Genomic DNA, 14,438 nt, shown 5'->3' on the forward strand with positions numbered 1-14,438 from the left:
GTGGTAGAAGATGAGGAGAAAGAGGAGGACAAGAACAAATAGACAAAATCAGGAAGCTTATACCCATGTCTGGGTGTGAAGACAGAGGTGCATGCGAATAGAGTTAGCCCTTCCAAAAAAAGACACTGTATTTGAGTTTATGCTACACTGCTTTCATTCGGTGGTGTTGAGAAGTCTGGCCCAATGCAGCCCTTGTTCATTTTTATAAGAGTCAGCCTGTCAGCATTTTCAGTTGACAGGCGGATGCGCCTATCGGTTATAAGTCCACCAGCGGCACTAAAAATCCGCTCTGACAAAACACTAGCGGCAGGGCAGGCCAGGACCTCTAAGGTGTAGAGAGCCAGTACATGCCATGTGCCCAGCTTGGATACCCAATAATTATAAGGCACAGAGGAATCATGGAGGACGTTGGTACTTTCGGCAAGGTATTCCCTCACCATTTTCCGAAACTTTTCCTTCCTTTGGAGAATACCCCGCGCCTCAGGGCCTGTGCAATTGGAGGGTCTGAGAAAACTGTCCCAGAACTTTGACAGTGTTCTCCTACCTTTGCTGGATTACATTTGTGTCTCTCTTGCCTGTACTCCTTGGTTGTCCAACTAACTAAAACCTCTGCCGCCAGCGTTTTCAGATGGGAATTTTTTTTAATAATTTCACAACAAGGGCATTCTGGTATTGCCCCATTTTATTAGGCCTGTCCCAGCAAGGGAATAAGAGACAGAAAGTTCTCCTTGTAGAGTGGGTCTAGAAGGGTCACCACCCAGTATTGACTGTCACCCAAAATTTGGACAACGCGAGGGTCACGGGAATGGCAGTGTAACATAAACTCAGCCATGTGTGCCAGACTGCAAAGAGGCAAGACTTCCGTGTTCTCACCAAGAGGACGACTAACCATGCTCTCCTCCTCCTCCTCCTCTTCCTCCTCCTCCCTGTTCTCAGGCCATCCACGCTGAACCAGACGGTATAACAGTTGTGAAGATAGTACCGTCTATAGTGCAGGAAACTAGCTCCTGTTCTTCCTCCTCCTCCTCATTGTCACCCAATCCACGTTGGGATGAGGTGAGGCTGAGCTGTGTGGAATCACCTAGTATGGTTCCTTGCTTCATCTCATCATGCTCCGCCTGCAATGCATCCTCTTTAATTGTGAGCAGATAGCTGACATCCATGTCCACTCCTGAGGTCTTATGTGTGGAGTCTGACCTGAATACCGACGGCTGTGTTGATTCTGGTAGTCAATAACTGCCCTCTTCTGCTCACAAATCCTTCCCAACATTTGCAATGTAGAGTTCCAACGCGTGGGGACATCGCGCACCAGTCGGTGAGCTGGAAGCTGCAAACGCCGCTGAAGCACGGCAAGGGCGGTGGAATCTGTAGCTGACTTTCTAAAATGGGCACACACGCGGAGTACTTTGACAAGTAGATGCGACAGATCTGGGTAGGTTTTGAGAAACTGCTGAACCACGAGGTTAAGCATATGGGCCAGGCATTGTACGTGTGTAAGCTCACCTCGCTTCAGAGCCGCCACCAGGTTCTGACCATTGTCACACACAATCATGCCTGGCTGTAGGTTCAGCGGTGTCAGCCACAGATCTGCCTGCGCTTTCAGAGCTGTCCACAAGTCTTCAGCGGTGTACGGTTTGTCACCTAAGCATATTAGCTTCAGCACAGCCTGTTACCTCTTGGCCGAGGCAGTGCTGCAGTGCTTCGAGGTTCTGATTGATGTGATAATTTTGGAGATAAAGGATGAAGAAGAGGAGCAGGAGGAGGTGCAGGAGCTGTAGAATGTGGGGGCAACCCTGATTGACCCAGGGCCCGCAATCCTCGGCATCGGGAGGACGTGTTTCATCCCAAGGTCCGACTGGGTCCTGACTTCCACTATATTAACCCAGTGTGTCATCAGTGAGATGTACCATCCCTGCCCACAAACACTGGTTAGGTGGACTTTCCCAGTAACTACGTTGTTGAGGGCACGGCTAATGTTGTGGGACACGTGCTTGTGTAATGAGGGATGGCACACCGGGAGAAAGAGTGGCGGCTGGGGACCGAGTACCGAGGGACGGCCACCGCCATCAGGTTGCGGAAAGCTTCTGTCTCCACGAGCCTAAAAGGGAACATTTCGAGTGCAAGCAGTCGCAAAATGTGTGAATTTAGTAGTATGGCCTGTGTGGCGTTGGCTACGTATTTGCGCTTGCGTTCCAAGAACTGGGGTAGGGACAACTGAACGCTGCGCTGGGACAAGGACGTAGACGTGCTTGCTGATGGTGCTAGTTGAGAGTGTGCAACGACACGTGCAGGGTGGGAGGCATCTTCGCATGTGCCATGGACAGGGGATTGGCATGCACGCACAGCAGCGGAAGAAGCAGTGATGTCACCCACAGACACTGTTTCTAGACCCTGGGGTTCGGCCCACTTTGTAGGGTGCTTTGCTGCCATGTGCCTCATTATGCGGTCAGGCTGCTAACTTTGGTACCTCTGCTGATGCTGGCCTGGCAGATGGTGCAAATTGCCTTTTTGAGGTTATCTGCAGAGTCTTTAAAAAACAACCAGACTCGGGAAGACCTTACAGTTGTACTGGCAACTTCCGTTGTGTTGTTGTTACGGGGAACACTTTCCCACTTTGTGTCTGCGGCCACCACACTGCTTCTTCCTGCCTGTTGTGGTGCTACGCCTTCCTTCCCCTGTGTGCTGCGGTTTTCACTCTGCATGTCCCCCTTCCAGGTTGGGTCAGTTACTATATCATCCACCACCTTGTCTTCCACTTCTGCTCCCTGGTCCTCCTCCTGACTTTCTGACAATTTTGTCTCATCATCATCGTCATCCACTTCTTGCAACAGTAATTGCACTTTCTCACCGCTGCCTTCATGTAACCATGGCTGCTCAAATATTTGGGCATCGCTACACGCATTTTCCTCTTGACTCACTTGAAGCTGGCCATGCGAGAGGCCCGAATCTACAAATGGAAAAGTGTACAGCTCTTCTGATGTCCAAGTGTGGGATTAGTTGTCTCTGGGCACTCGGCATAGTGGGAGGAAGGAGGATCAGGGTGAGGAATATGCGGTCCAGACTCACGGCTACTGAGACTTGACCGTGTGGAAGATAGGGTGGTAGTGGTGGTGACAAAATGAATTGAAGCATTATCTGCTATCCAACCAACAACCTTTTGACATTGCTCTGGGTTCAATAGTGGTGTGCTGCAGTCCTCTAGCAATTTCGAGAGGAAGGTCGGGCGACAAGATGTGGGTGTTTTTTGTGGCACAATTTCAGCTTGCCCACAGCCTCAGCCTCTGCATGCACCATCACCCTCATGTCCACTTCCCCGTCCCTTGCGACGCACCTTGCCCATTTTAAATGGAGGACAATATTTTCCACGTTCACTAGAAATGGCTGATTTTGGAACGCAGTTATATGTGATACATCTGACAGAGAACCACGGTTTTAAACAGCAGGCCTGTAATTTACTAATACTATTCTTCACAGAGACCTAGTGTTAATAGCTTGACCGACACACTGCAACAAAATGGAAGGCGGAAATGGCTGATTTTGGAACGCTGTTATTTTTGATACGTCTGACAGAGAACCACGGTTTTAAATAGCAGGCCTGTAATTTACTAATATTATTCTTCACAGAGACCTAGTGTGAATAGCTTGACCGACAAACTGCAGCGAAATTGAAGGCAGAAATGTCTGATTTTGGAATACAGTTATATGTGAGATACGTCTGACAGAGAACCACGGTTTTAAATAGCAGGCCAGTAGTTTAGTAATACTATTCTTCTCAGAGACCTAGTGTGACCGACATACTGCAACAAAATCTCAGCCAATATTTTCAACGCTCAGTTCAAATTTCTGGATTTTTATCACTGTAATATAATACTCCTGCATAGAGCACAATATAACCGCTGCACAACACTGTTCTATGGCATGGGCCTTGCTCTTTCTGTCAAAATCTCAGTAATTGCACAAGAAAAAAAAATGTGCTGCAAGGTCGATTATCTCTCAGTACACAGGCGCACACTCAGCAGCGTCTGTCTCCAGCAGTGTGACATTCATAAATTGGCGCTGATGGAACATGTCTGCTTTTTAAATAGAGAGGACATGTGATTTCAGCAGCCAGTTGCAGAAGCCCTTGTGTCTGGACAGTGTGGATGCTTCCTGCGCTCTGATTGGCTAGCCGCGCTTTCCCGACTTAAAGTTACTGCCTACAGGAAGAAAAGAAAATTGCAAGCGCTTCACTGATCTGACCTGTTCTGAGCTATCACCAGCCCCCCCACTCATCTACCTTGTCCCACCGCTCATCATATACAAGCACTATGCTAGCAAAACTGTTAAAAACACTGTAGTTGCCCTGCAATCACATTCTTGTATTTACTCTCTGAACGTTGCAGACGTTTCCTGAATTTAAGAAATTTTGCTCGCATTTCCGATTTCGAATCCGAATGTGCCATATTCATGACGAATTTAAGTTGCAAGTTTGGATTTCGAACAAATTCGCTCATCACTACTAATGTGTACTCCTGAATGGAGAACAATATCAGCACCAAAGAATTAAAAGATGAAATATAGCCTGCTTTATATAACACGGTACTAAGAAAACCAATTTAGATTATATCATGTGTACCCCTGTGACAACAATATCTGCACCAAAGAATTAATTTCACTAGAGTAGAACTAATATAATGGCGAGCGACAACTCTTCCACTACAGCCAACCCAGCAGATGGAGACCCGACCAGGAGTGTTCACATTTCAAAAAATTAGGGCCTGACACCACTATTTCCGTGGCCAACAAATTGGAGATGGTGGAGTTCAATCTCTTAGCTTTGTCATGTGTAGGAGGAAACAATCTTTTACGTGACTACAACTAACTACGGGACCAAGGGCTGACTGCATTGCTAGGAGAGGGCGGAGTACGGTGAACTGGACAAACTGCTGGACCGTGAGTGAGGTGCAGGCGGAAATGTTACGGTGGATTGAGAAACATGTGGTGTCCTCGGTGAAACAAACACAGCAGGCATGTTTGCTTCCATTACAGATTCATGGGCTCCCACTCAGCCTAACTGGAGTGGGTAAAGAACCAGAGGTTCTGCAGTTAGAGACCTGCGTGACAATACTTGGCATGGTAACAGAGGAGGAGAAAGAAGCAGCAGATGCGATTGATGGGGCGGATGATAGTTGTTGAGGTCCGCTGGTCCACATTTTATCGCAGTGAGATTGCCAGTGTAAAGCATGTTGATTGCGCATGTGAAGGGTCATGCATGTGGTAGTCAAATTATTGCACTTTTTCCCTCTACTGAGTTTTTTCTTGCAAAGTTTGCAGATAACGTGAGTTGGCTCATCCTTTGTCATCTCAAAAAATGCCCAGGCTAGGTAACCCTTGCCGCCCCTGTGAGCTGCAGACCATCAACCGCCTCTGGCCACAGCCACAGTTGTGACTACAGATGTAGTACTCATCGCGGTTGCATCACTCCGTGTCTGCGCCGTAGGATGCAACATAACCTCGTCTTCCTCCTCCTCCACCTCCTCAGATGAGCTACACAGCGGTGTGCCTCTGGTTTCACACCAAATGGGATCCACAACCTCATCATCATCCAATGTGTTATCCCATTCCCATTCTCCAATTGGAGATGGTGGAGATCTCTTAGCTTTGTCATGTGTAGGAGGAAACAATCTTTTACGTGACTAAAACTAACTACGGAACCGAAGGCTGACTGCATTGCTGAGAGAGGGCGGAGTACGGTGAACCGGACAAACTGCTGGACTGTGAGTGAGGTGCAGGCGGAGATGTTATGGTGGATTGAGAAACATGTGGTGTGCTCGGTGAAACAAACACAGCATGCATGTCTGCTTCCGTTACAGCTAATGGGCTCTCACTCAGCCTGACTGGAGCAGGTATACAACCGTAGGTTCTGCGGTCGGAGACCTGCGTTACAATACTTGGAACGGTAACAGAGGAGGAGGAAGAAGCTGCAGATGCGTTTGGTGGGGCGGCTGATGGTTGTTTATTGAAAACCAATTTTGAGTTTATCATGTTTGTGTACCCATGTGGAGAACAATATCTGGACCAAAACATTTATTTCACTAGTGTATAACTATTATAATGGAGACCATAACCTCTTCCACTACAGCCAACCCAGCAGATGGAGACCCAACCAGGAGTGTTCACATTTAAAAAATTAGGCCCTGACACCACCAAAGTGGCATCAATTTCAGTAGATTGGAAGTAGTATAATGGGGATAGACACCTCTTCCACTACAGCCAACCCAGTAGCTGGAGACCCAACCAGGATTCTCCATATTTACAAAAATTAGTGTCAGACACCAGGGAAGTGGCATCAATTTCACTATAGTAGAAATAGTAGAATTAGGAACGACACCTCTTCCACTACAGGCAACCCAGCAGATAGAGATTCAATCAGGAGTGCACCATCATCTCCAGTCGTTCACCACATGTGAGACTTGTACTCTGTTGTGCTTGTGCACAAGCTGGTCTAAAAATGTGTGAAAGGACTCACAGAAATTGCTTCTGCCACTTACACTACTGCTGCTGCTAATATTTTGGCGTTGACAAGTTGACGTGCCGGAGGTTGGAAGTGTAGAGCTGCAATGCACTCTGTGTGCCTCACTGCTGTCTTGTGGAAAACCTATCTTAAGGTTGTGTAAAAGCGTGTTTCGATACTCCAGCATTCGCAGGTCCCTTTCCAGGGTGGGATGTAACAGAGTGGCAACCCAGTAGTTAGCAGTCTTTCTAATCATAACTATACGGACATCATGTTGCAGATAGTGCAGCAAGAAGGCACCCATATGTCATGCTCTTCTATGAGGTTCTAGCCCATGCCGTGTTGGTGGCTGGGTAACTCTGATGCTTGTTTCCTCCGTCCTCTCCCGCCAAACTCGAACAGAGAGGGGATGATTATCCTCTTCATCTTCTGACTGTTGCTCGCCCATCACCTCTTCCTCCTCCATTTGTTCCTTGCCCCTTGCACCTTCACTAACAGTTTTTCTGGTATCACCAACCCCCCTCGATCGCAGCAATCTTCCCTCCCTTGGCACTCTGAGATGTCCCCTATGTAATGCAAACGCCCGGGCTGAGTGGCGTGTGCGTGTATATGTAGTGATTCCACTGGACCGTGCTGGAGAGTGAATGCCTGGAGGGGCTTAACTAAGTATCCACCCGATCCGACCAGGGTCGCACGACGGCATACGACGCCAGTGCACCAAGGAGGAACCGAGCAGAGGGACCAGGTGCTACTCCAGGACAGACCCCACACAGGGGAGTACAGGAACAGGCAGGTTAGGCTGGCACACAGACTGCTGGGTATAGGCAGACACGGCTGGTATGCAGACTGGCGGATGCTGGTAAGCACGACTGGTATGCAGGCAGGGGGGTACTGGCAGGTACGACAGGTTGGAGCACCGAGTGGATAGGACCCAGTACAGACTGGGACTCAGGAACAGAACCGCAGATGCGGTGGACTAACACAGCAGAATGAGGCCGCTCAGAGCGGCGAGCAAGAGCAGAACAAGGCGAGGCCGCCTGGAGCGGTGAGCGAGAGAAGAGCAGGACAAGGCCGTCTAGAGCGGTGAGCGAGAGAGGAGCAGGACGAGACTGCCGAAGCAGCGAGAAAAGGGTCAGAGCAGAGGGAGACTGCCGGAGCAGCGAGCAAAGGGTCAGAGCAGAGCGAGACTGCCGGAGCAGCGAGCAAAGGGTCAGAGCAGAGCGAGACTGCCGGAGCAGCGAGCAAAGGGTCAGAGCAGAGCGAGACTGCCGGAGCAGCGAGCAAAGGGTCAGAGCAGAGCGAGACTGCCGGAGCAGCGAGCAAAGGGTCAGAGCAGAGCGAGACTGCTGGAGCAGCGAGCAAAGGGTCAGAGCAGAGCAAAACCGCAGACGCGGTAGACAAGGCTGAGCAGAGCAAAACCGCAGACGCGGTAGACAAGGCTGAGCAGAGCAAAATCGCAGACGTGGTGGACAAGGCTAAGCAAAGCAAAACCGTAGACGCGGTAGACAAGGGCTGAGCAGAGCAAAACCGCAGACGTGGTAGACAGGGCTGAGCAGAGCAAAACCGCAGACGCGGTAGACAGGGCTGAGCAGAGCAAAACCGCAGACGCGGTAGACAGGGCTGAGCAGAGCAAAACCGCAGACGCGGTAGACAAGGCTGAGCAAAGCAAAACCGCAGACGCGGTAGACAGGGCAGAGCAGAGCAAAACCGCAGACGCGGTAGACCAGGCTGAGCAGAGCAAAACCGCAGACGCGGTGGACAGGGCTCCGTTCACACGGAACAGACTGGAAAGGAAAGGCAGAACCAGATACACACTAGATACTTGCAATGAGGTAACGAGTGGATTATAAACTCACAAACAGAAGTACAGCGACAACGAGTAGGAGTTTGGAGCAGGTTCAGACTCTGCAGAAAAAGGGAAGATATGGACATAGAGAAAAACAGGAAACAGGTTAGGAGACAGTTCAGACAGGAACTGTTACTGCAACAAAATACAGGAACGAGCCAAGGTAAAGCCAAGTGCTGGTTCAGACAATACAGGAAAAGAAAAGGTACGGACATAGAGAGAAACAAGAAGCAGGTTTAGAGGGGTTTTCCAGGATATGGATGGCTTTCCCCTAGGAGGCTCAGTTGCAGGGGATATCAACTTCACCAGTACATTTTGTAATGTCTGTGCCTGGGACTGTAACTCACTCCTGTTTACCAGGTGTAGCTCCAAGTAAATAGGCATAACGGGCCCCACATAGTCCTCCATACAGAATAACGGGCCCCACATAGTCCTCCATACAGAATAATGGCCTCACATAGTCCTCCATACAGAATAACGAACCCCACATAGTGCTCCATAGAGAATAACGAGCCCCACATAGTCCTCCATACAGAATAACGGGCCTCACATAGTCCTCCATACAGAATAACGGGCCCCACATAGTCCTCCATACAAAATAATGAGCCCCACATAGTCCTCCATACAGAATAACGGACCCCACATAGTCCTCCATACAGAATAACGGGCCCCTCATAGTCCTCCATACAGAATAACAGGCCTCACATAGTCCTCCATACAGAATAATGGGCCCCAAATAGTCCTCCATACAGAATAAAGGGCCCCACATAGGGGTGGCGCTTCTGGTGTTGCGGGCCAAATCTAACCATCCTGCAGGCCAGATTTGGCTCATGGGCCAGAGTTTGACATCTATGGCCTAGTCTAGGGACCGTTAATATGGACAGTTTCACACAACAGTAATTCAGGAACATTTCTGCACAAATATTAAGGCTGAAGGTTCCAGCCTGCCCAGGATCTATGAGAGGGGTCCGTTCAGGTCATTAGACCCACATTTGCTCAGGAAATGCCCAGAAATGTGACCATATTATTGACGTTATCCAGCTCCGCTCACTTCTGCATCGTGAGCCATTAGTTATCTGTAGAGAAGATGTCACTGGTTCTGCCCATTGTGGAAGTGAGGCCGGATTAGCCTTTTATGCTAGGGTGAAACTGGAATTACATTTTTTCATCTGAATGGGATCTGTGGAAATCCATGAATTTGAATCCTAAAAATACCCTGTTCAGATGACTGGAAGGAATGAGTTTTCAGTCACAGAAGGTTCTGCAATTAAATCTATGGATTCACCCTTATTTGCTAAATTATGCCGTTAAGAAATTGGCCTAAGCACCGTCATACATGCTGAACGCAATGCTGCTGCATGGTACATGGCTGCACAGCACAAAGGTGGTGCCACTTGGCAAGTGTGGAAAACACTTCTTTGCCTTAATAGCTAGAGAAAATTTTTTCCATGGCCTAAACCATTTGTTACGCCCTAACGCTCATCCACATAGCGAAAAAATCTCATTAGATAAGTCTACAAAACAGAATATCAAGTAACGATACAGAGAAAAAGAGGGAAAGTCATCGAAAAAACTGCTACCATTGTTGCCATATTAAAATCTATGTCTCCCAAATGCCAAGAGAGGATGATAGCACATCTCCACGATCTTCTGGGGTCCATCATAGGAGCCTTCCACTGGAGATATACAATAACTCAAGCGTCATCTTGTAATCAGCCTTCTCAGGCGGCTGCTATTCTGGGGAAACTTGTACAGCCAAACAATTGTCTCAAGACGAGTGATAATAGACCCAAATGTTGCTTAAATTACGGTCAACACTGTACTTGGTGGTGTATTATACGGAAGAAAAAGGACTACAAATTGCATTAAATCTCCCTCAAGTGTTGTATCTAGTTCTTGACTATTGAATCATATGGACATCACAGGGGGTTCCTTCACTTGTACCCCCCCCCTCTTAATTAGCCAAAGCAGGAGACCCTGATTATGTATTACATGGTCACCACTAATGTCTGCTATATGTTGGAAATTTTAGGATGTGATTGCCAAGGTCTTTGTTACTTTAGAGGCCCCCTTTATTTATAATGGAAAAGCATAAATGTCAACATGAAAGCCTTGAACCTAATGACTAGGCAGAGCCCCAGCGCACATTTACAGACAACAGAATTGTCTGCAGGCTTGATTTCTTAGAAAACAAGAGAAGAGCAGAAAGATATGCATTCCTGGTAAGCATCACATCCCAATACAGCAGCCCAGGACACCCTCCCCCACAGACACAGCCGATGTCACGTCCCACCACAGGGGTTCAGGAGCCCCCCAGCACGGCTGACGTCACGTCCCACCACTATTTTAACCCAGGACCCCCCAGAACGGCTGGCATCACGTCCCACCACTACTTTAATCCAGGAACCCTGACACGGCCAGTGTCACATCCCACTTCAGTGGACTCGGACCCCCAGCAGAGCAGATGTCACATCCTACTACAGCAGTACAACGGAGTTTAAAACAACTGAGAAAAAGCGCAGTCCTCATAATAGCATTTATTTCCATATACACAAAGGCACTGGGAGATGCACATTCAATTCCAAATGAAAGCATGAACAAAATATCACGTTTTTAAACTGAAATGAAGAAAAAGGAATAATAGGCTGCTCAAAAAAATAAGTGTCTGCAATTTCATTTAAAAACTTAAATATTTACAGTATAAACAAATTTGTTTCCAGACTTTAGTTTTATAATCTTTATTTATGATAACTCCATGCCACACAGCTGTAAAGAAGTTAACTAACATCTGACACCTGCGAACAGATATTACAGCCCAAGCTGACTGGACTACATTCCACAGTTCTTTTGCATTCTTAGGTTTTATATCAAAACAGCAATTTTGATGTCACTCCATAAATTCTCAAAATCAGATTGAGGTCTGGGGATTGGGTTGGCCTTTCCATAACATCAATCTTGTTGGTCTGGAACCAGGATGTTGCCTGCTTGCTGGGGTGTTTGGGGTTGTCCTGCTGAAACATCCATTTCAAGGGCATTTCTTCTTCAGCATTAGGTAACCTCTTCAAGTAATTTGATATATTCAAATTGGTCCATGGTGCCTCGTATGGGATAAATGGGCCCAAATCCGTAGTATGAGAAACATCCCCAAACCATTACGCTTGCACCACCATGTTTTACAGTCTTCACATTGTCTTGCGGCTTCAACTCAGGGTTTATAAGTAGCCTCACAAACTGTCTGCGGCCTTTCGACCCAATAAGAACAATCTTGCATTCATCAGTTCATAGAATATTGCGTCACTTCTCTTTAGGCCAGTCAATGTGTTCTTTGGCAAACTGTAACCATTTCAACATGTCTTTTTTTAGCAATGGTACTTTATGAGGGTTTCTTGCAAACAGTTTGGCTTCACGGCGTCTTCTGATGATTGCATGACTAGGAGGTAACTGAAGATGTTCTTTGAGCGGATGATTGGATGCTTCTTTGCCATTCTTGTGATTCTATGATCTCTGCAGATGGTAGTATTTATTTTCCTACAACGTGGTTCAAGTGTTTGCCAATTTAAAGAATTGGAAATATTTTTAGATGAGCAGCCAATTATTTTCTGCACTTCTTTATAGGTTTTCCTCTCTCTAAATCAACTTCATGATCAAAGTTCTCTCTCCTTCAGTTTAATGTCTGGAATGACCCATTTTACTCACTAAGGGCGAAAGCAAGCAGGTACAATATTTGCTCCCATCCTTTAAATAAGGGCCATAATTGACACCTGTTTCTTCACAGAATGAATGACCTCACTAATTGATTAAAACACTGCTATTAGAACACCCGCCTTTTATTAAATGAGTTAATTACACCCAATTAGCAGCATGCCTGTTATGACTGTAGTCGGGCCGGCGTCAGCACACGGGCCCTGAGCAGGCGGTGGGCCCACTCGCAGTCGGGCACCCCGCCGGATATGGGCGGAGAAGAGTGGTGCCAGCGCCCGCCCTTCTCCCCCGCTTGCTCAGGGCCCCGGTAGCCGGATACTTACCTTTCCTTGTGCCTCCACAGATCCGCTGTCTTCCTGTTGTGCGCTCCCTGTGACATCTCAGGTCAGAGGGTGCAGTGACATCTTTCCACCGCGCCCTCCCCTGAGCCATCACAGGCAGCGCAGAGCGGGACAACGCCGGAGTCCGGACCTGAGCAGCGGCAGCAGGTGAGAAGTGAGGTGAGTATTTGATTTTTTTTTTTTTTTTTTAATGTATGGGGCATTATATGGTGGGGGTGACATCCTGCATGGGGCATTATAAAGAGGGGGGGGGTGACATCCTGCATGGGGCATTATATGGTGGGGGAAAGGGACATCCTGCATGGGGCATTATATGGGGGGGGGTGACATCCTGCATGGGGCATTATATGGGGGGAGGTGCCATCCTGCATGGGGCTTTATATGGTGGGGGAAAAGGACATCCTGCATAGGACATTATATGGGGGGATGACATCCTGCATAGGGCATTATATGGGGGGGTAACATCAGGGCCGGCGCCACAACCCGGGCAAGTGCCGGGGCCCTGGACAAACAAGGGGGCCCACTGGCCGCCTGGGACAAAGCCGACTCCTGGTATCAGCTAAGCGTAGCGTCTATACTGGAGTTGCTCCTGGGAGGTGATGATGTGATTGGAAGGGACGGGGCCTCTTCCAGTTGAGTGTGGACCCGATACCAGGAAGCAGCATGGTGCTGCTGGAGATGAGGTGAATGGTGATACTTCACTACAGATCCTGAGAGGACTGAGGAGCTGCATAATGGGTCAGTGTGGAGACAGCAATTATGTATTTTAGATTTGTGTATATATAGGTCTAAGTTTAAATGGTCTAATACTGCGTTTTGGGAGCATAAAAAGTGGATCAAGTTACTACATATGGGGTTGCATGTCATTTATCTTGCACAGGGAATGTGCATAAGTTGCATGGACGGCTCTGCAGGTTGTGGGGGCTTGTATAAGTAACGGGGTGATGGTGGGGGGTCTTGCACAGGGGACGGGTGAAGCATGCATGTACAGTATGTTGTGGGGGCTTGCACAGGGAATGAGTTAATGTTGCATGTTGGGGCCATGTAAGTGATACATACATGGTGCTGCATGTTCTAGGGCCTTTCACAGGGAAGGGGTTGTCCATACTAGGACAACCCCTTCTCATACCCCACTTTTGGCCCTGATAAAATAATAAAACCTATACTCCCCTCCCATGCTGGCGTCGTTCCCGCCGTATCGGCACTCGTGGGGTCCCGGGGTTCTCGTGCGGTTGTTGTGACACGTGACCCCGGTGCCTAATCACAGCCACTGTCCCCACCTTCGGACAAATCTAACATGAAGGCGAAGTCAGAGATCAGCTGCAGCCCGGACTTCCTCTTCATGTTCTATTTGTCCAAAGGTGGGGACAGGGACAGTGATTGGGCACCGGAATCACGTGTCACAACAACCGCACGAGAACCCCGGGACTGCGAGTGACGATACTGCGGGAACGGCGCCAGCACGGAAGGTGACTATAAGCGTTATTATTTTATCGGGGCCAAAACGTGGGGTAGAAGGGGTTGTCCTAGTAGTGGACAACCCCTTTAATGTAGTATGTTGTGGGTCTTGCACAGTGAAAGGGGGTTAAGTTGTATGTCATTGGTCTTGCACATGGATGCATGTTGCTTCATACACAGGGATGCATGTTGGGGGGACTTGCACGGTGAAGGGGGCGATGCAAGCATGGCACTGCATGTTGTGGGGGATTGCATAGGGGAGTGATGTTGCATGTTGGGGGCTTGAATATGCATGTAAGTGATGTGGGTCTAACGTGGGGGAGATGCATGTGGGGGCTTGTGCAAGGAATGGGTTAATGTTGCATGTGGGGCCTTGCATATGTAAGGGGGTGATGTTGCATTTCTTTCCTCTTGCACATGGAATTTGACTGAAGCTGCCTGCACAGGGCTGCATGTTGGTGGGCGTACACAGTGAAGGGGTGCATCTTGAATTGTGGTATGTGTTAAAGGGGCCCACTGAGACTCTTTCGCCCGGGGCCCACAAAAACCTGGAGCCAGCCCTGGGTGACATCCTGCATGGGGCATTATATGGGGGCCA

Source organism: Phyllobates terribilis, unplaced genomic scaffold (genome assembly GCF_046119375.1).
Source record: "Phyllobates terribilis strain yellow unplaced genomic scaffold, ASM4611937v1 Scaffold_5__5_contigs__length_657084704, whole genome shotgun sequence".
In the NCBI taxonomy this organism is placed as follows: Eukaryota; Metazoa; Chordata; class Amphibia; order Anura; family Dendrobatidae; genus Phyllobates; species Phyllobates terribilis.